At 48.0% G+C, this 18,266-nt stretch overlaps 1 protein-coding gene across 1 annotated transcript in view; it reads right to left on the bottom strand.

The window, feature by feature from the left end:
* Positions 1 to 16,345, bottom strand: part of GOLM1 (golgi membrane protein 1) — a 182,865-nt gene extending 166,520 nt beyond the window's left edge. The window contains exon 1 of the mRNA XM_063913771.1: positions 16,175 to 16,345. The gene's annotated coding sequence lies outside the window, so the exon portion shown is untranslated. The remainder of the gene's footprint in view (positions 1 to 16,174) is intronic.
* Positions 16,346 to 18,266: the final 1,921 nt, after the last annotated feature.

Here is an 18,266-nt window from a genome sequence, read left to right as displayed (position 1 = left end):
CCATCATGTCTATTTGAGGAAGTCCCCAGCAACTTGTCACTTCTGCAAAGACCTCTTGATGAAGTCTCCACTCTCCTGGATGGAGATCGTGTCTGCTGAGGAAGTCTGCTTCCCAGTTGTCCACTCCTGGAATGAATACTGCTGACAGAGCGCACACGTGATTTTCCGCCCAGCGAAGAATCCTGGTGGTCTCTGCCATTGCTGCTCTGCTCTTTGTTCCGCCTTGTCGGTTTACATGCGCCACGGCTGTGACGTTGTCTGACTGGATCAGAACTGGTAGGTTGCGAAGAAGGTGCTCCGCCCGTCTCAGGCCGTTGCATATGGCCCTTAATTCCAGCACATTTATGTGCAGACAAGCCTCCTGGCTTGACCATATTCCCTGAAAGTTTAGTCCCTGTGTGACCGCTCCCCATCCTCAGAGGCTCGCGTCCGTGGTCACGAGAACCCAATCCTGAATTCCGAACCTGCGACCCTCTAGAAGGTGAGCCCCCTGGAGCCACCACAGGAGAGAGATCCTGGCCCTGGGAAAGCATATCAACCGATGCATTTGGAGATGGGACCCTGACAACTTGTTCAGTAGGTCCCACTGAAAAGCTCTTGCATGAAACCTGCCAAACGGAATGGCCTCATAGGCCGCCACCATCTTTCCCAACAGTCGAGCGCATTGATGAATCGATACTCTTTTTGGTTTTAGCAGATCCTTGACCATGGTCTGGATTTCCTGAGCTTTTTCCACTGGAAGAAAAACCCTCTGTCTTTCCGTATCCAGAATCATGCCTAAGAACGACAGCCGAGTTGTCGGAACCAACTGCGACTTCTGCAAATTTAGAAGCCAGCCGTGTTGTTGTAGCACCCTCAGAGGGAGCTCCACATCTTTCAGTAATTGTTCTCTTGATCTCGCTTTTATCAGGAGATCGTCCAAGTACGGGATAATTGTGACCCCCTGCTTGCGCAGGAGCACCATCATTTCTGCTATTACCTTGGTGAAAATGCTCGGGGCCGTGGAAAGCCCAAACGGCAACGTCTGAAATTGGTAATGACAATCCTGTACAGCGAATCTCAGGAACGCCTGATGTGGAGGGTATATGGGGACATGAAGGTATGCATCCTTCATGTCCAGTGAGACCTTAAACTCCCCCCCCCCCCCCCCCCCATCCAGACTGGAGATCACCGCTCGGAGAGATTCCATCTTGAATTTGAATCTTCTCAAATACAGGTTTAGGGATTTTTGGTTTAGAATCGGTCTGACCGAGCCGTCCGGCTTCAGGACCACGAAAAGAGTTGATAATCACTTGCTGTTGACACTGCCGCTGAAACTATTGTTCTCTCTGGGAGAGAAGCTGGAAAGGCCGATTTGAAAAAATCGGTGTGGAGGCACGTCCTCGAACTCCAGTTTGTACCCTTGGGTCACAATTCCTAGCACCCAAGGATCCAGGTCCGACTGAACCCAGACCTGGCTGAAGAGCCGAAGACGTGCCCCCACCGGTGCGGACTCCCGCAGGGGAGCCCCAGCGTCATGCGGTGGATTTGGCAGAAGCCGGAGAGGACTTTTGCTCCTGGGAACTAGCCGTAGCTGGTGTTCTTTTCCCTTTTCCTCTACCTCTGGCGAGGAAAGACGATCCACGCCCCTTTCTGAACTTATGAGACCGAAAGGACTGCATCTGGTACTGAGGCGTTTTCTTTTGCTGTGGGGGAAATAAGGGCAAAAAAGAAGACTTACCCGCGGTAGCTGTGGAAACCAGGTCCGCAAGGCCAACCCCAAACAAAACTTCACCCTTATAAGGCAGAGCCTCCATAAGTCTCTTGGAGTCAGCATCACCAGTTCATTGACGGGTCCACAGCGACCTCCTAGCTGAAATTGCCATGGCATTGGCCCTTGATCCCAAGAGGCCAATATCACTCGCAGCCTCCCTTAGGTATAACGCTGCGTCTTTGATGTGACCCAAAGTTAACAGAACAGTATCCCTGTCGAGGGTGTCCATGTCAGATGACAAGTTATCTGCCCAAGCTGCAATCGCGCTACTCACCCATGCCGACGCAACTGCCGGTCTGAGGAGGGCTCCCGTAGTCGCATAAATTGATTTTAAAGTGGTTTCCTGCTTGCGGTCCGCAGGATCCTTTAGTGTCGCCATGTCCGGGGACGGTAGGGCCACTTTTTTGGATAACCGCGTCAAGGATTTATCTGAGGGAGAGGATTCCCACCGTAACCTGTCCTGTGAGGGGAAAAGATACGCCATAATAATTCTCTTGGGAACCTGCAGCCTCTTGTCTGGAGTTTCCCAAGCCTTTTCAAATAGCGCGTTCAGTTCATGAGATGGGGGAAACGTTACCTGACGTTTCTTCTCTTTAAACATATAGCCCTTGTGTCCAGGACAGAAGGGTCCTCTGTGATATGTAATACATCCCTTATTGCAGGGATGGGGAACCTTCGGCCCTCCAGCTGTTGTTGAACTACACATCCCAGCATGCCCTGCAACAGTTTTTGCATGGCTAAATAGCAAAACTGTAGCAAGGCATGCTGGTATGTGTAGTTCAACAACAGCTGGAGGGCCGAAGGTTCCCCATCCCTGCCTTATTGCTACAATCATGTACTGAATACTCTTGGCCACCCGTGGGTGTAACCTCACCTCATCATAGTCGACACTGGAGTCGGAATCTGTGTCGGTATCAGTGTCTGCTATCTGGGTAAAGGGACGTTTCTGGGACCCTGACAGGTTCTGAGACACAGCAATATCCATGGATTGACTCCATGCTTGGTTTTGAGACTCAGCTTTGTCCATTCTTTTATGCAATAACGTCACACTCGCATTCAAAACATTCCACATGTCTACCCAATCAGCAGTCGGCGGTGCCGACGCAGTCACTATCACATTTTGCTACTCTTCCTCCCTCGAATAGCCTTCTGCCTCAGACATGTTGACACACACGTACTGACACCCCCACACACACTAAATTATAGGGGACAGACCCACAAGGAGGTCCTTTGGAGAGACAGAGAGGGAAGTTGCCAGCTCATACCCAACGCCGCCACAGTCTGAAATATAACAATACCCCAGACCTGTATAGCGCATTTTATATATATAATATATATATCAAATCAGCACCAAATATTGTGGCCCCCCCCTAGTTTTGTACCCTGTTACTTGCAGATATCAGGGCAGGTTGACCCACTGAAAAAGATGAGAGAGGTCTATAATTTCCATCATAGGTACACTTCAACTGTGAGAGACAGAATCTGAAAAACATTGTATGATTTTTAAACAATTTATTTGTATATTCTTGCGGAAAATAAATATTTGGATAATCAAAAAGTTGAACTCAATACTTTGTAATATAACCTCGGTTGGCAATTACAGAGGTCAAACATTTCCTGTAGTTCTTGACCACGTTTGCACACACTGTAGCAGGTATTTTGGCCCACTCTTCCATGCAGATCTTCTCTAGATCTGTCATGTTTTGGGGCTGTCGCCGGGCAACACGGACTTTCAATTTACTCCACAGATTTTCTATTGGGTTGAGGTCTGGAGACTGGCTAGGCCACTCCAGGACCTTGAAATGCTTCTTACAGAACCAACTCCTTAGTTGCCCGGGCGGTGTGTTTGGGGTCATTGTCATGCTGGAAGACCCAGCCACATTCCATCTTCAATGCTCTTACTGAGGGAAGGTGGTTTTTGCCCAAAATCTCACAATACATGGGCCCCATTCATACTCACCTTAATACGGATCAGTCGTCCTGTCCCCTTTGCAGAAAAGCAGCCCCAAAGAATGATGTTTCCACCCCCATGCTTTACAGTGGGTATGGTGTTCTTGGGATGCCATTCATCATTCTTCTCCCTACAAACACGGTGAGTGGAGTTTATACCAAAAAGTTCGATTTTGCTCTCATCTGACCACATTACATTTTCCCAATCCTCCTCTGGATCATCCAGATGGTCACTGGCAAACTTTAGACGGGCCTGGACATGTACTGGCTTAAGCAGGGGGACCTTTCGGGCGCTGCAGGATTTCAATCCATGACGACGTAGTGTGTTACTAATACCCATTTCACATCGCACAAATAACCCGGTATCGACGCGGTATATTGCCGTGTCGAAACGGGTCAGTGTGCGATGTGAAAGCGCCTTTGCCGAATTAGCGGGTCGCCTGACCCAGTAATTCAACCCGGTTAAAAAGAAGGGTTATTACCGGGTTGAATACCGGGTCAGGTGCAGTGTGAATGGGAGCCGTTTCGATGCGACACGGCTCCCATTCACAGCATAGGGAGAGGCGGCGCAGGAGATGAGCTCATCTCCCGGCGGCGCAGGAGATGAGCTCATCTCCCAGCGCCGCCTCCACCCAAGCCCCTGCTGCGCTCCCCCGCTGCTATGGCAACCGACCCGGTATATTGCCGGGTCGGAAAGCCAGCAGAGGAGAGCAAATGCCGGATCCCACCCGGTAAGGACACGTTTCTCTTACCGGGTAGGATCCGGCATTTGCGATCTGAAAGCAGCATAATGGTAACCTTTGTGACTGTGGTCCCAGCTCTCTTGACGTCATTGACCAGGTCCCCCTGTGTAGTTCTGGGCTGATTCCTGACCGTTCTCAAGATCATTGATACCCCGCGAGGTGAGATCTTGCATGAAGCCCCAGGTCGAGGGAGATTGTCAGCGATCTTGTATTTCTTCCATTTTTTAATAATTGCGCCAACAGTTGATCTCTTTTCACCAAGCTGCTTGCCTATTGTCGAGTAGCTCATCCCAATCTTGTGCATCTCTACAATTTTGTCCCTGGTGTCCTTAGACAGCTCTCTGGTCTTGGCCATGGTGGAGAGGTAGCAGTCTGACTGTTTGAGGGTGTGGACAGGTGTCTTTTATACAGTAAACCAGTTCAAACAGGTGCCATTAATACAGGTAACGAGTGGAGGATAGAAGAGCTTCTTAAAGAAGAAGCAACAGGTCTGTGAGAGACAGAAATCTTGCTGCTTTGTAGGTGTCCAAATATTTATTTTCCACAAGAATATACAAGTAAATTTTTCAAAATCAATGTGAGTTCCTGTTTTGTTTTGTTTTGAGATTCTGTCTCTCACAGTTAAAGTGTACCTATGTTGGAAATTACAGATCTCTCATCTTTTTAAGTGAGTCAACTTGCACAATCGGTGGCTGTCCAAATACTTTTTTTGGCCCACTGTACATTTGTTACTCTAAATTATTACACTATTAGGCGCCTGTTCCCTCCCCCACTGTTTTCACAGATTACCCCAAACAACCACCTACCAAGTGGTATATAAGGAACTGAGCTGCCTACCATACAGGAATCTATGGTTTGAGTGTTAAATATCACTACATAAGCTACTGCTGAGTGAACTACTACTAAAGAACTTTTATAGACAATTAACAGAAGGAGCGCATCAACGTAACTATTGCTTATATATCTATATGTAGAAAAAGAAGGAAGGGAACAAGCGCCTATGGTGTAGTAATTTCAGGAAGGGGTACTAAGATTTTTCACCCACATAAAGCTGCATACCAGATAGTAGCTTGTAACCAAAGCATATCAATTTACTGCCTTGGATTCCTCAGATAGTTCTGGAATGTTTCACCACGCGGGCTTGGTCACCATTTAGCCTGCGTGGTGAAACATTCCAGTTTTATGTGGGTGAAAAATCTTAGTACCCCTTCCTGAAATTACTACACCATAGGCACTTGTTCTCTTCCTTCTTTTTCTACAGATTTTCGGGCCATATACCTGATTGCCTTATGTGGAACTGAGCGGCCGCCCAAATAAAACGGAGTGTGTATTGAAACCCGAATATCGGACAGTGGTCTGTGGACCAAACTTTAATATATATATATATATATATATATATATATATATATATATATATATATATATATATATATATATATATATATATTTATTTATTTTTTGTGCGTGTCTCAGAGGGCTACATAAAGCTTTTACTAGTCATGTCCCCTTGAAGTAATTCCGTCAGATCACATCTGCTCTCTTGAATACACCCCCATTATGGGTGGTCTTCTGTATGCCGAATGTCGGGATCCCGGCGCACAGTATACCGGCGCCGGAATCCCGACACCCGGCATACCGACAACTATTCTCCCTCGTGGGGGTCCACGACCCCCCTGGAGGGAGAATAAAATAGTGTGGCGCGCGTAGCGCGCCACCGTGCCCGCAGCGTGACGAGCGCAGCGCGGCGAGCGCAGCGAGCCCGCAAGGGGCTCCTTTGCGCTCGCCACGCTGTCGGTATGCCGGCGGTCGGGCTCCCAGCGCCGGTATGCTGGGCGTCGGGAGCCCGAGCGCCGGCATACCGTACGACACCCCCCATTATACTACACATATATACATAGATAAGTGCACTGCATTATTCATGAAGGTAGAGCCGGAGAGAAGCCCAGCACCTCCGTAAGTGCTGGGCCCCGCCCCCCCAACAGTGACGCCGATGGCGGCCGTGCTCCCCTCCCTTGCCGGAAACACCCCCTTCACAGTGGATGTACCCCACATCCTAGCAGGAAAAAGGTCAACAGGTGCAAAAAGTCAACACAGTCAAAATGTCAACAGGGAAATGCTCTACTACATTTTTAATTTTTTTTTTTGAGGGGGGGGGGGTCATTTTTTATGTTAAGCTACAGGTGACCCCAATTAGTTTACTGCTTCACTTGCCACGCTTCGGGCAAGGTGCTGCGCTCTGCACAGGTTACTAGTCTACATGCACGGTATATCATGACAAAGTTGAAAAACAAAATAAAACAAAAAAACTTCTGTGGACCATTGTCCAAACTGCTGGCCTTAAGCACTGTTGACCTTTTGTACCTGTCGACTATATAGGGTCGACCCATCATCCAGAACCCCAACATTGCAGGATGTGTGTATTAAGTATGGCCAGCACCGTTCACAAGAATGGGGCTGAACGGTATCTGGTTACAGCACTTTTATATTACGTTATTATTTTATAAACATTTCACTGTCCACACCTTTATAATCTGCAAATCTAAATCCTAAATTATGTGTATATAGAAATCTAATTCAAGTGAAATAATACCATAAACATATACAAATGAAGTATTATATTCCATTTCCTATGCACTTTTACATAACATTTATACAAAAAGTAAAAATATCTCTTATTACATGTATGTTAAGGGCCCTACACATTGGGCGATCCGCCGCCGAGCTGCCCGACAGCGGATACGGCCGACGGGCGACCCGGCGGCGGGGGGGCAGTGACGGGGGGAGTGAAGTTTCTTCACTCCCCCCGTCACGCGGCTCCATTGAAGTGCTGGAAAATATGGACGAGATCGTCCATATTGGCCTGCATGCACAGCCGACGGGGGACCAGCGATGAACGAGCGCGGGGCCGCGCATCGTTCATCGCTGGAGCCTCCACACTGAAAGATATGAACGAGTTCTCGTTCATATCTTTCACACAAATCGGCATGTGTGTAGGGCCCTTTAGAAAGAGGATAAGTTGCACTGTAGTCAATACTCCCTTAGTTATTGATTTATTACAACATGTTTCGCCTTGAAACTCATCACACCGAGAAAGCGCAACCTCATGAAACATCCTGCAGGAGACAGCGTATCCTTCTCTTGATTAAGGATGTAATCCCTTTTTCATTTGGTTAACCCAGTGGTTCCCAAACACGGTCCTGAAGGCACCCCAACAGTCCAGGTTTTAAGGATACCCATGGCACAGGTAATTTAATTAGTACCTGTCAGTTTTATTATACCATCTGAGCACAAGCAGGGATATCCCTGAAACCTGGACTGCTGGGTGCCTTGAGGACCTAATTTGGGAAGCACTGGGTTAATCCTTGAAAGACAAGACAACTGTATGAACCTGAATATCAGGGAGGCGGAGTCTTTTTGCTGGTTTAAACCAATCAAATGATTAACAAGAACATATTAAAAAAAAACTAAAAAAAAAAAACTAATGCAGTATAAACTGCCATATGTAATGAATTATAAATGTAGTGTGGCGCAATACTCATACCAATAAAACAGCATTTTATCATAGCCAAAAGCATATGCTGCCTGTCCTACTCTGACAACAAACAAAGCAGCCCTTCCCACAGTCTTTTGTGACCTCACCCTAGTTTCATTATTCCTGAGGTGGCTCATAATAGCTCAGTATCTAACTAGATCACACATTGGCAAATGGTATACATTTATTACAGAAACAATGTACTCATTAACAAAGATTTAAATGAAAGTTTAGATCAACAATTTATGGGCCTATTTTATTCATTTAATTGGTGCCAAAAATGCCCTCTCCCTCCCCCCCAGTAACAACTACAACTAGCAGGGACAGCAGTAGCGTTGGCTAACCACTGTCACATTCACAGGGTAACTGAGGGGCAGATGTATTAACCTGGAGAAGGCATAAGGAAGTGATAAACCAGTGATATGTGCAAGGTGATAAAGGCACCAGCCAATCAGCTCTAATATGTAAATTAAGTTAGGATCTGATTGGCTGGTGCCTTTATCACCTTGCACATATCACTGGTTTATCACTTCCTTATACCTTCTCCAGGTTAATACATCTGCCCCTGAGTTACATTCACAGAGGTTTCTTCAGTCTTTCAAAAATGGTCTTTCCTTTTAAAACTCTGACACTGCACATGCTATTTGGGAGGGAGGAGAAAGATCATAAGATACCTTTCCTGCAAGTATGCCTCCATGGGCATAAAGCGATAAAAAAAATAAAAAAAGGACCAATCACTGAAAAGTGTTTGCGTTTGGTACATAGGAGGTCACACTACAGTCTCCATTAACAGATTTCTGTAAAATATTAAGCATTTGACTGTTGTTACATACAGTAGCCAGAATACATAACCTTATGCAGAAAAAAGACGCTTGAGAAATAAGACACTTAGGGGTCTATTTACTAAAGGGCGGTACACATGGGGAAGATGTGTGCTGAGCGATCTCTCCCACCGCTCAGCACACAGCGCGATGTGTGCTGAGCGAGGTGGTGGTGATGGGGAACGCTCATTTCACCCAGCGGTGAAATGAGCGATCTAGTAGATTTGGCATGCATGCATGCCAAATCTAGAGCTGGCGATAGCAACACGCGGGGCCGCGCATCGCTGTCGCCAGCACCCCCTAAACACGGAGCGATGTGTTCTTAATTTCTAGTCAGATTCCTTAGAAATTAAGTGAACATTGCTCTGTATTTACCCCCCTTAAGCCTTGGATAGAGATAAAGTACCAGCCAATCGGATCTTAACTGCCATGCCACAGGCTGTGTTTGAAAAATAACAGGAGCTGATTGGCTGGTACTATATCTCCGTCGACATTATCTCCATCCAAGGCTTAGTAAACCCCTTAATCCTGCTCGATTTTTCACATTTTTTTCTGAACACAACCATAGAACTTGTTATGGATTCTCAAAGTTCCTCACCTCATAAACAGTTTATTACCAATAACTAATGAGGGGAAAAAAGCTATAAAAGACCACAAAACAATACTAGAATATACTAATAATGTGTACATTCCAACATGGCAATTTTAATACTTAATAAAGACCATAAGCATATAATACTACATGATAAGCATTAGACCCAAATAGCGACAGGGGTAAGCAGTACATACATATCTTACCATAAGCTAATATCAAATACTATCGTACCTTCATATCAAATACTATCGTACCTTTAGTCTCATTATTTAGTTAGCGCCACAATTTTACTCAGCGCTATACAGAAAACATAAGTCATCCATTAGTCCCTTCCCAATTGGAGCTCAAGCTGGGTATACATTTAGCAATACATCAGCCATATCGGCTCTAGTTGCACGTCTCCTGCAGTCGTCAGCGACGTCTTCTGGTCAGCCCTGCTGGAGGGCCTGGCAGAAAACAGGGCTAATGCTGGCCGCCGTCACTATCACTCCGTCGCCCACGGCATCGGCAAGTGTGTATGCACTTGGCGATTCCGACTCCCATCGCACGTTGCAGTGCGTACCCAATTTTAGACTAAATTCCCTAACACATACGGACTCACATACATGGGCCAATTCAATTGTTTTAACCCGTGGCTACCACTAGGAGGCGCAAAACAGAGCAATTCAATTGCTGCTCCATTTAGACGCCAGGTAGCCGAAGGGGTAACATTTTCTCACAGCCTCCTGAGGTTCAAGATGAACTGTGCGCTAAGTCGGGAGTTTGGACGCCCAAAGCAGGACTTTAGACTGGTTTAGCCTTATTACGTGACTAAACTCTGACTGCTTAGCCACGACATGCATGTGCGACCAAACACAATTGAATCCTGGCAATTGTTTGGGCATACATACTTTTCCATGTAGATGGGAAAAATAAGAAAATAATATTACTAGGTCTAACAACCACATACAACCTAAAATAAGATTTTACTTACCGATAAATCTATTTCTCGTAGTCCGTAGTGGATGCTGGGGACTCCGTCAGGACCATGGGGATTAGCGGCTCCGCAGGAGACAGGGCACAAAACTAAAGCTTTAGGATCAGGTGGTGTGTACTGGCTCCTCCCCCTATGACCCTCCTCCAAGCCTCAGTTAGGATACTGTGCCCGGACGAGCGTACACAATAAGGAAGGATATTGAATCCCGGGTAAGACTCATACCAGCCACACCAATCACACCGTATAACTTGTGATCTAAACCCAGTTAACAGTATGACAAACGTAGGAGCCTCTGAACAGACGGCTCACAACAATAACAACCCGATTTTTTTGTAACAATAACTATGTACAAGTATTGCAGACAATCCGCACTTGGGATGGGCGCCCAGCATCCACTACGGACTACGAGAAATAGATTTATCGGTAAGTAAAATCTTATTTTCTCTGACGTCCTAAGTGGATGCTGGGGACTCCGTCAGGACCATGGGGATTATACCAAAGCTCCCAAACGGGCGGGAGAGTGCGGATGACTCTGCAGCACCGAGTGAGAGAACTCCAGGTCCTCCTCAGCCAGGGTGTGCCCCTGACCAAGTAGCAGCTCGGCAAAGTTGTAAAGCCGAGACCCCTCTGGCAGTCGCCCAAGATGAGCCCCCTTCCTTGTGGAATGGGCATTTATATATTTTGGCTGTGGCAGTCCTGCCACAGAATGTGCAAGCTGAATTGTACTACACATTCAACTAGCAATCGTCTGCTTAGAAGCAAGAGCACCCAGTTTTTTGGGTGCATACAGGATAACAGCAAGTCAGTTTTCCTGACTCCAGCCGTCCTGGAAATCTATATTTTCAGGGCCCTGACAACATCTAGCAACTTGGAGTCCTCCAAGTCTCTAGTAGCCGCAGGTACCACAATAAGCTGGTTCAGATGAAACGCTGACACCACCTTAGGGAGAAACTGGGGACGAGTCCGCAGCTCTGCCCTGTCCGAAAGGACAATCAGATATGGGCTTTTGTGAGACAAAGCCGCCAATTCTGACACTCGCCTGGCCGAGGCCAGGGCCAACATCATGGTCACTTTCCATGTGAGATATTTCAAATCCACAGATTTGAGCGGTTTAAACCAACGTGATTTGAGGAATCCCAGGACTACGTTGAGATCCCACAGTGCCACTGGAGGCACAAAAGGGGGTTGTATATGCAGTACTCCCTTGTCAAATTTCTGGACTTCAGGAACTGAAGCCAATTCTTTCTGGAAGAAAATCGACAGGGCCGAAATTTGAACCTTAATGGACCCCAATTTGAGGCCCATAGACACTCCTGTTTGCAGGAAATGCAGGAATCGACCGAGCTGAAATTTCTTCGTGGGGCCTTCCTGGCCTCACACCACGCAACATATTTTCGCCACATGTGGTGATAATGTTGTGCGGTCACCTCCTTCCTGGCTTTGACCAGGGTAGGAATGACCTCTTCCGGAATGCCTTTTTTTTTTCCTTAGGATCCGGCGTTCAACCGCCATGCCGTCAAACGCACCCGCGGTAAGTCTTGGAACAGACATGGTACTTGCTGAAGCAAGTCACTTCTTATCGGCAGAGGCCCTGAGTCCTCTGTGAGCATCTCATGAAGTTCCGGGTACCAAGTCCTTCTTGGCCCATCCGGAGCCACGAGTATAGTTCTTACTCCTCTACGTCTTATAATTCTCAGTACCTTTGGTATGAGAAGCAGAGGAGGGAACACATACACCGACTGGTACACCCATGGTGTTACCAGAACGTCCACAGCTATTTCCTGAGGGTCTCCTGACCCGGCGCAATACCTGTCCAGTTTTTTGTTCAGGCGGGACGCCATCATGTCCACCTTTGGTCTTTCCCAACGGTGCACAATCATGTGGAAAAAACTTCTCGATGAAGTCCCCACTCTCCCGGGTGGAGGTCGTGCTGAGGAAGTCTGCTTCCCAGTTGTCCACTCCCGGAATGAAAAAACTGCTGACAGTGCTATCACATGATTTTCCGCCCAGCGAAGAATCCTTGCTGTTTCTGCCAGTGTCCTCCTGCTTCTTGTGCCGCCCTGTCTGTTTACGTGGGCGACTGCCGTGATGTTGTCCCACTGGATCAATACCGGCTGACCTTGAAGCAGAGGTCTTGCTAAGCTTAGAGCATTGTAAATTGCTCTTAGCTCCAGTATATTTATGCGGAGAGAAGTCCCCAGACTTGATCACTCTCCCTGGAAATTTTTTCCCTGTGTGACTGCTCCCCAGCCTTTCAAGCTGGAATCCGTGGTCACCAGGACCCAGTCCTGAATGCATAACTGTGGCACTTTAGTAGATGAGCACTCTGCAGCCACCACAGAAGAGACACCCTTGTCCTTGGAGACAGGGTTATCCGCTGATGCATCTGAATATGCGATCCGGACCATTTGTCCAGCGGATCCCACTGAAAAGTTCTTGCGTGAAATCTGCCGAATGGAATCGCTTCGTAAGAAGCCACCATTTTTCCCAGGACCCTTGTGCAATGATGCACTGACACTTTTCCTGGTTTTTGGAGGTTCCTGACTAGCTCGGATAACTCCCTGGCTTTCTCCTCCGGGAGAAACACCTTTTTACTGGACTGTGTCCAGAATCATCCCTAGGGACAGCAGACGTGTCGTCGGAGACAGCTGCGATTTTGGAATATTTAGAATCCACCCGTGCTGTCGTAGAACTACTTGAGATAGTGCTACTCAGACCTCCAACTGTTCTCTGGACCTTGCCCTTATCAGGAGATCGTCCAAGTAAGGGATAATTAAGACGCCTTTTCTTTGAAGAAGAATCATCATTTCGGCCATTACCTTGGTAAAGACCCGGGGTGCCGTGGACAATCCAAACGGCAGCGTCTGAAACTGATAGTGACAGTTTTGTACCACGAACCTGAGGTACCCTTTGTGAGAAGGGCAAATTTGGACATGGAGGTAAGCATCCTTGATGTCCAGGGACACCATATAGTCCCCTTCTTCCTGGTTCGCTATCACTGCTCTGAGTGACTCCATTTAGAATAGGTCTCACCGAGCCGTCTGGCTTCAGTACCACAATATAGTGTGGAATAATACCCCTTTACTTGTTGTAGGAGGGGTACTTTGATTATCACCTGCTGGGAATACAGCTTGTGAATTGTTTCCAATACTGCCTCCCTGTCGGAGGTAGACGTTGGTAAAGCAAACTTCAGGAACCTGCGAGGGGGAGACGTCTCGAATTTCCAATCTGTACCCCTGGGATACTACTTGTAGGATCCAGGGGTCCACTTGCGAGTGAGCCCACTGCGTGCTGAAACTCTTGAGACGACCCCCCACCGCACCTGTTTGTACGGCCCCAGCGTCATGCTGAGGACTTGGCAGAAGCGGTGGAAGGCTTCTGTTCCTGGGAATGGGCTGCCTGCTGCAGTCTTCTTCCCTTACCTCTATCCCTGGGCAGATATTATGGGGACGAAAGGACTGAGGCTGAAAAGACTATGTCTTTTTCTGCTGAGATGTGACTTGGGGTAAAAAAGGTGGATTTTCTAGCTGTTGCCGTGGCCACCAGGTCCGATGGACCGACCCCAAATAACTCCTCCCCTTTATACGGCAATACTTCCATGTGCCGTTTGGAATCTGCATCACCTGACCAATGTCGTGTCCATAAACATCGTCTGGCAGATATGGACATCGCACTTACTCTTGATACCAGAGTTTCGCATATATAGAAATGCATATTTTAAATGCTCTATAGTCAATAAAATACTGTCCCTGTCAAGGGTATCAATATTTCCAGTCAGGGAATCCGACCAAGCCACCCCAGCGCTGCCCATCCAGGCTGAGGCGATCGCTGGTCGCAGTATAACACCAGTATGTGTGTATATACTTTTTAGGATATTTTCCAACCTCCTATCAGTTGGCTCCTTGAGTGCGTCCGTATCTGGAGACGGTAACGCCACTTGTTTTTATAAGCGTGTGAGCGCCTTATCCACCCTAAGGTGTGTTTCCCAACGCGCCATAACTTCTGGCGGGAAAGGGTATACCGCCAATAATTTTCTATCGGGGGAAACCCACGCATCATCACACACTTCATTTAATTTATCTGATTCAGGAAAAACCACATGTAGTTTTTTCACACTCCACATAATACCCTTTTTTGTGGTACTTGTAGTATCAGAAATATGTAACATCTCCTTCATTGCCCTTAACAAGTAACGTGTGGCCCTAAAGGAAAATACGTTTGTTTCTTCACCGTCGACACTGGAGTCAGTGTCCGTGTCTGTGTCGACCGACTGAGGTAAAAGGACGTTTTAACGCCCCTGACGGTGTTTTAGACGCCTGGACAGGTACTAATTGGTTTGCCGGCCGTCTCATGTCGTCAACCGACCTTGCAGCGTGTTGACATTATCACGTAATTCCTTAAATAAGCCATCCATTCCGGTGTCGACTCCCTAGAGAGTGACATCACCATTACCGGCAATTGCTCCGCCTCCTCACCAACATCGTCCTCATACATGTCGACACACAAGTAGCGACACACAGCACACACACAGGGAATGCTCTGATAGAGGACAGGACCCCACTAGCCCTTTGGGGAGACAGAGGGAGAGTTTGCCAGCACACACCAAAAACGCTATATTATACAGGGACAACCTTTATATAAGTGTTTTTCCCTTATAGCATTTTAATATATATATACATATCGCCAAATAAGTGCCCCCCCTCTCTGTTTTAACCCTGTTTCTGTAGTGCAGTGCAGGGGAGAGCCTGGGAGCCTTCCCACCAGCCTGTGAGGGAAAATGGCGCTGTGTGCTGAGGAGAATAGGCCCCGCCCCCTTTTCGGCGGGCTTCTTCTCCCGTTTTTCTGAGACCTGGCAGGGGTTAAATACATCCATATAGCCTCCAGGGGCTATATGTGATGTATTTTTAGCCAGAATAAGGTATTATACATTGATGCCCAGGGCGCCCCCAGCAACGCCCTGCACCCTCCGTGACCGTTGGTGTGAAGTGTGTGACAACAATGGCGCACAGCTGCAGTGCTGTGCGCTACCTTCATGAAGACTGAAAAGCCTTCTGCCGCCGGTTTCTGGACCTTCAATCTTCAGCATCTGCAAGGGGGGTCGGCGGCGCGGCTCCGGGACGAACCCCAGGGTGAGACCTGTGTTCCGACTCCCTCTGGAGCTAATGGTGTCCAGTAGCCTAAGAAGCCAATCCATCCTGCACGCAGGTGAGTTGAACTTCTCTCCCCTAAGTCCCTCGATGCAGTGAGCCTGTTGCCAGCAGGACTCACTGAAAATAAGAAACCTAAAAACTTTTTCTAAGCAGCTCCTTAAGAGAGCCACCTAGATTGCACCCTGCTCGGACGGGCACAAAAACCTAACTGAGGCTTGGAGGAGGGTCATAGGGGGAGGAGCCAGTACACACCACCTGATCCTAAAGCTTTAGTTTTGTGCCCTGTCTCCTGCGGAGCCGCTAATCCCCATGGTCCTGACGGAGTCCCCAGCATCCACTTAGGACGTCAGAGAAAATAAGTATAGTTTGGAAATCACCACTAGAAAGTATATTCTATACATAACGCATACTATTTACATAAACTATAGTATGATAGCAGGAGATACGGGCAGCAGGCACAGCTGCATACAGCATAAACAAAGTGTAACAAGAGGCGAGGAGAGCTCAGTGCGCCCCGTGCCCATTGCAAGCAGGCCGCCTGGGAGCTCCGGTGTACAGGGGGGCGAGTGGCTGCCGCTGTGACATGACTGCCCCAGTAACAGTGCATGTGATACCCACTATGCCATCCTCCCCGGAGAACAGCGCTGCGCTCACCTCCGGCCGCCTCTTCTAGCTGCCAGCTCCGGACTAACTTCTTCCCCGCTCGCTCCAGTCGCCGCCGCTTCCCACTGTTCCCAGTGGCCAGAGGTAAGCGGCGGCGCTGTGAGCCGGCGACACCTCCCTGGGTAGCCACACCCCGCTCCAAGACGCATCAATCACCCGGGGCCGCTGCTCTCGCGTTGCCGGGCAACCGGCGGCCCCGGGTGACAAATGCAGGGAAACAGGAAGTAACGCACTGGCTGGCTGGATATCGGGCAGGGCCGGGGATGGGCGCCTCACAGGCTACGCGTCCGCTGTTGCTAGTGTATACACAGAGAGCGGCTTGTGTTACCCCGGCGTTTCCGGCTAGGCGCTCAGGGTGACAGTGCAGCAGGCTCCTAGTATAGGATGCAGCAGCAGCTGCAGTGCACTGCCCCAGCTCCCGGCAGGAGAGCGCTGCGGGCGTAGTACAGTTGCGTTCTGTGCTGTAATGAGCCGCTGTAAGTGGCGTTAGAAGTGCGTATCCCACAGGGCGGGCGGTAGGCGACGCTGAGGAGGGATGAGCCCAATACGTGGCACTGCTCATTCATGTTTGTTTTCTTTCTTTTTATGCATCTGTGCTGTAGTAAAGCTTGTCCATCCTGTTCAATATATAACCATGCGAAGTCACTTGTTGCACCTGTGTGATTAGTCACAGCTCACTTGTGTGTTATTACTTGGTACACAAATCTGTATCGGCTAGTTTGCTAAACAGGCATATACATTCCATTTTCTTTATCTTGTATATAATAATACTGATTTTATACATCTCAATGTAAATTGAATGTAGAGAGACATACTGTACCTGCTTACATTGTCCTAAAGGTACTCAAAACAAGAAAAAAGACTGCATTGGGGGGGGGGGATTCGATTGTTTTGCACACCTGAGATCATGGGGTGCAAATCAGTTGTTGTTGTTTTTTGGGTGCTGATTGTGCCCAGAGAGGCCAGGTTAAGCCGTGTAAACCGGCTAAACCTAACCAAAGAGCTGGTCATAATGTGAAAAGTGCAGTTTGTGCGCTCAAATCGGTCACTTCTCACACATTTCAGTTCTCCAGCATGGGGGGGCTGCGAGCTGAAATGTGTCTCCTCACGACAGTGCACCCAAATGGAGTAACAATTAAATTGCTCTGTTGGGTGCCATCTAGTGGTGGCCCTAGGGAGAAATAATTGAATCCCCCCCCCCCCCCCGTCCTTTGTAGGGGTACTCTTATTAAGAAAGCAGCATCTCTCTCCATAGCCCACACACCCTGCTCAGAGGAGCAGTCACTCCTCTCTCACCCTGCCTGCATGATGTGCAGGGAGGGGAGGATGGATGTGAGCAATAGCACCTGTCGCCAGCGCCCATCCGTCCTCACGACGGCACCCCCATGTGCAGCACAGCTGCTTCGCGGCAGCACAAAGGCTATTCTTTTTGATATTTCCTAAGGAGGGGGGCTTGCCACACAAGTACCTGGTCCTGGCACAGCTGTAGTCACCCCTGATTATAAGGTATCAATTCTAGCTGTGGTTGCTAATAGTAACTTCCAACCTAGACGCTGTACAGGTTATCTACACTGTACAATAAATCACACACAGGTTGCATTCTCATGTTATAAGTGAAAGTTATAGGAATTCGTACAGCAAACACATTTCAGCCATGAATAATATGTTACAGAAAATTAAAAACTGACACATATATATATACATGGCATGCAGATCCACAATTGTATCTGTAGGATCAGAGGGGGTAATCCAGCATTGATCGCAGCAGCCAATTTGTTAGCAGTTGGGCAAAACCATGGGGGTCATTCCGAGTTGTTCGCTCGTTATTTTTTTCTCGCAACGGAGCGATTAGTCGCTAATGCGCATGCGTAATGTCCGCAGTGCGACTGCGCCAAGTATATTTGCTATGCAGTTAGGTATTTTACTCACTGCATTACAAGGTTTTTTCTTCGTTCTGGTGATCGTAATGTGATTGACAAGAAGTGGGTGTTTCTGGGTGGAAACTGGCCGTTTTATGGGAGTGTGTGAAAAAAACGCTACCGTTTCTGGGAAAAACGCGGGAGTGGCTGGAGAAATGGAGGAG

Source organism: Pseudophryne corroboree, chromosome 1 (genome assembly GCF_028390025.1).
Source record: "Pseudophryne corroboree isolate aPseCor3 chromosome 1, aPseCor3.hap2, whole genome shotgun sequence".
NCBI classification, from domain to species: Eukaryota; Metazoa; Chordata; class Amphibia; order Anura; family Myobatrachidae; genus Pseudophryne; species Pseudophryne corroboree.
This window is presented reverse-complemented; position numbering and strand designations above follow the sequence as displayed.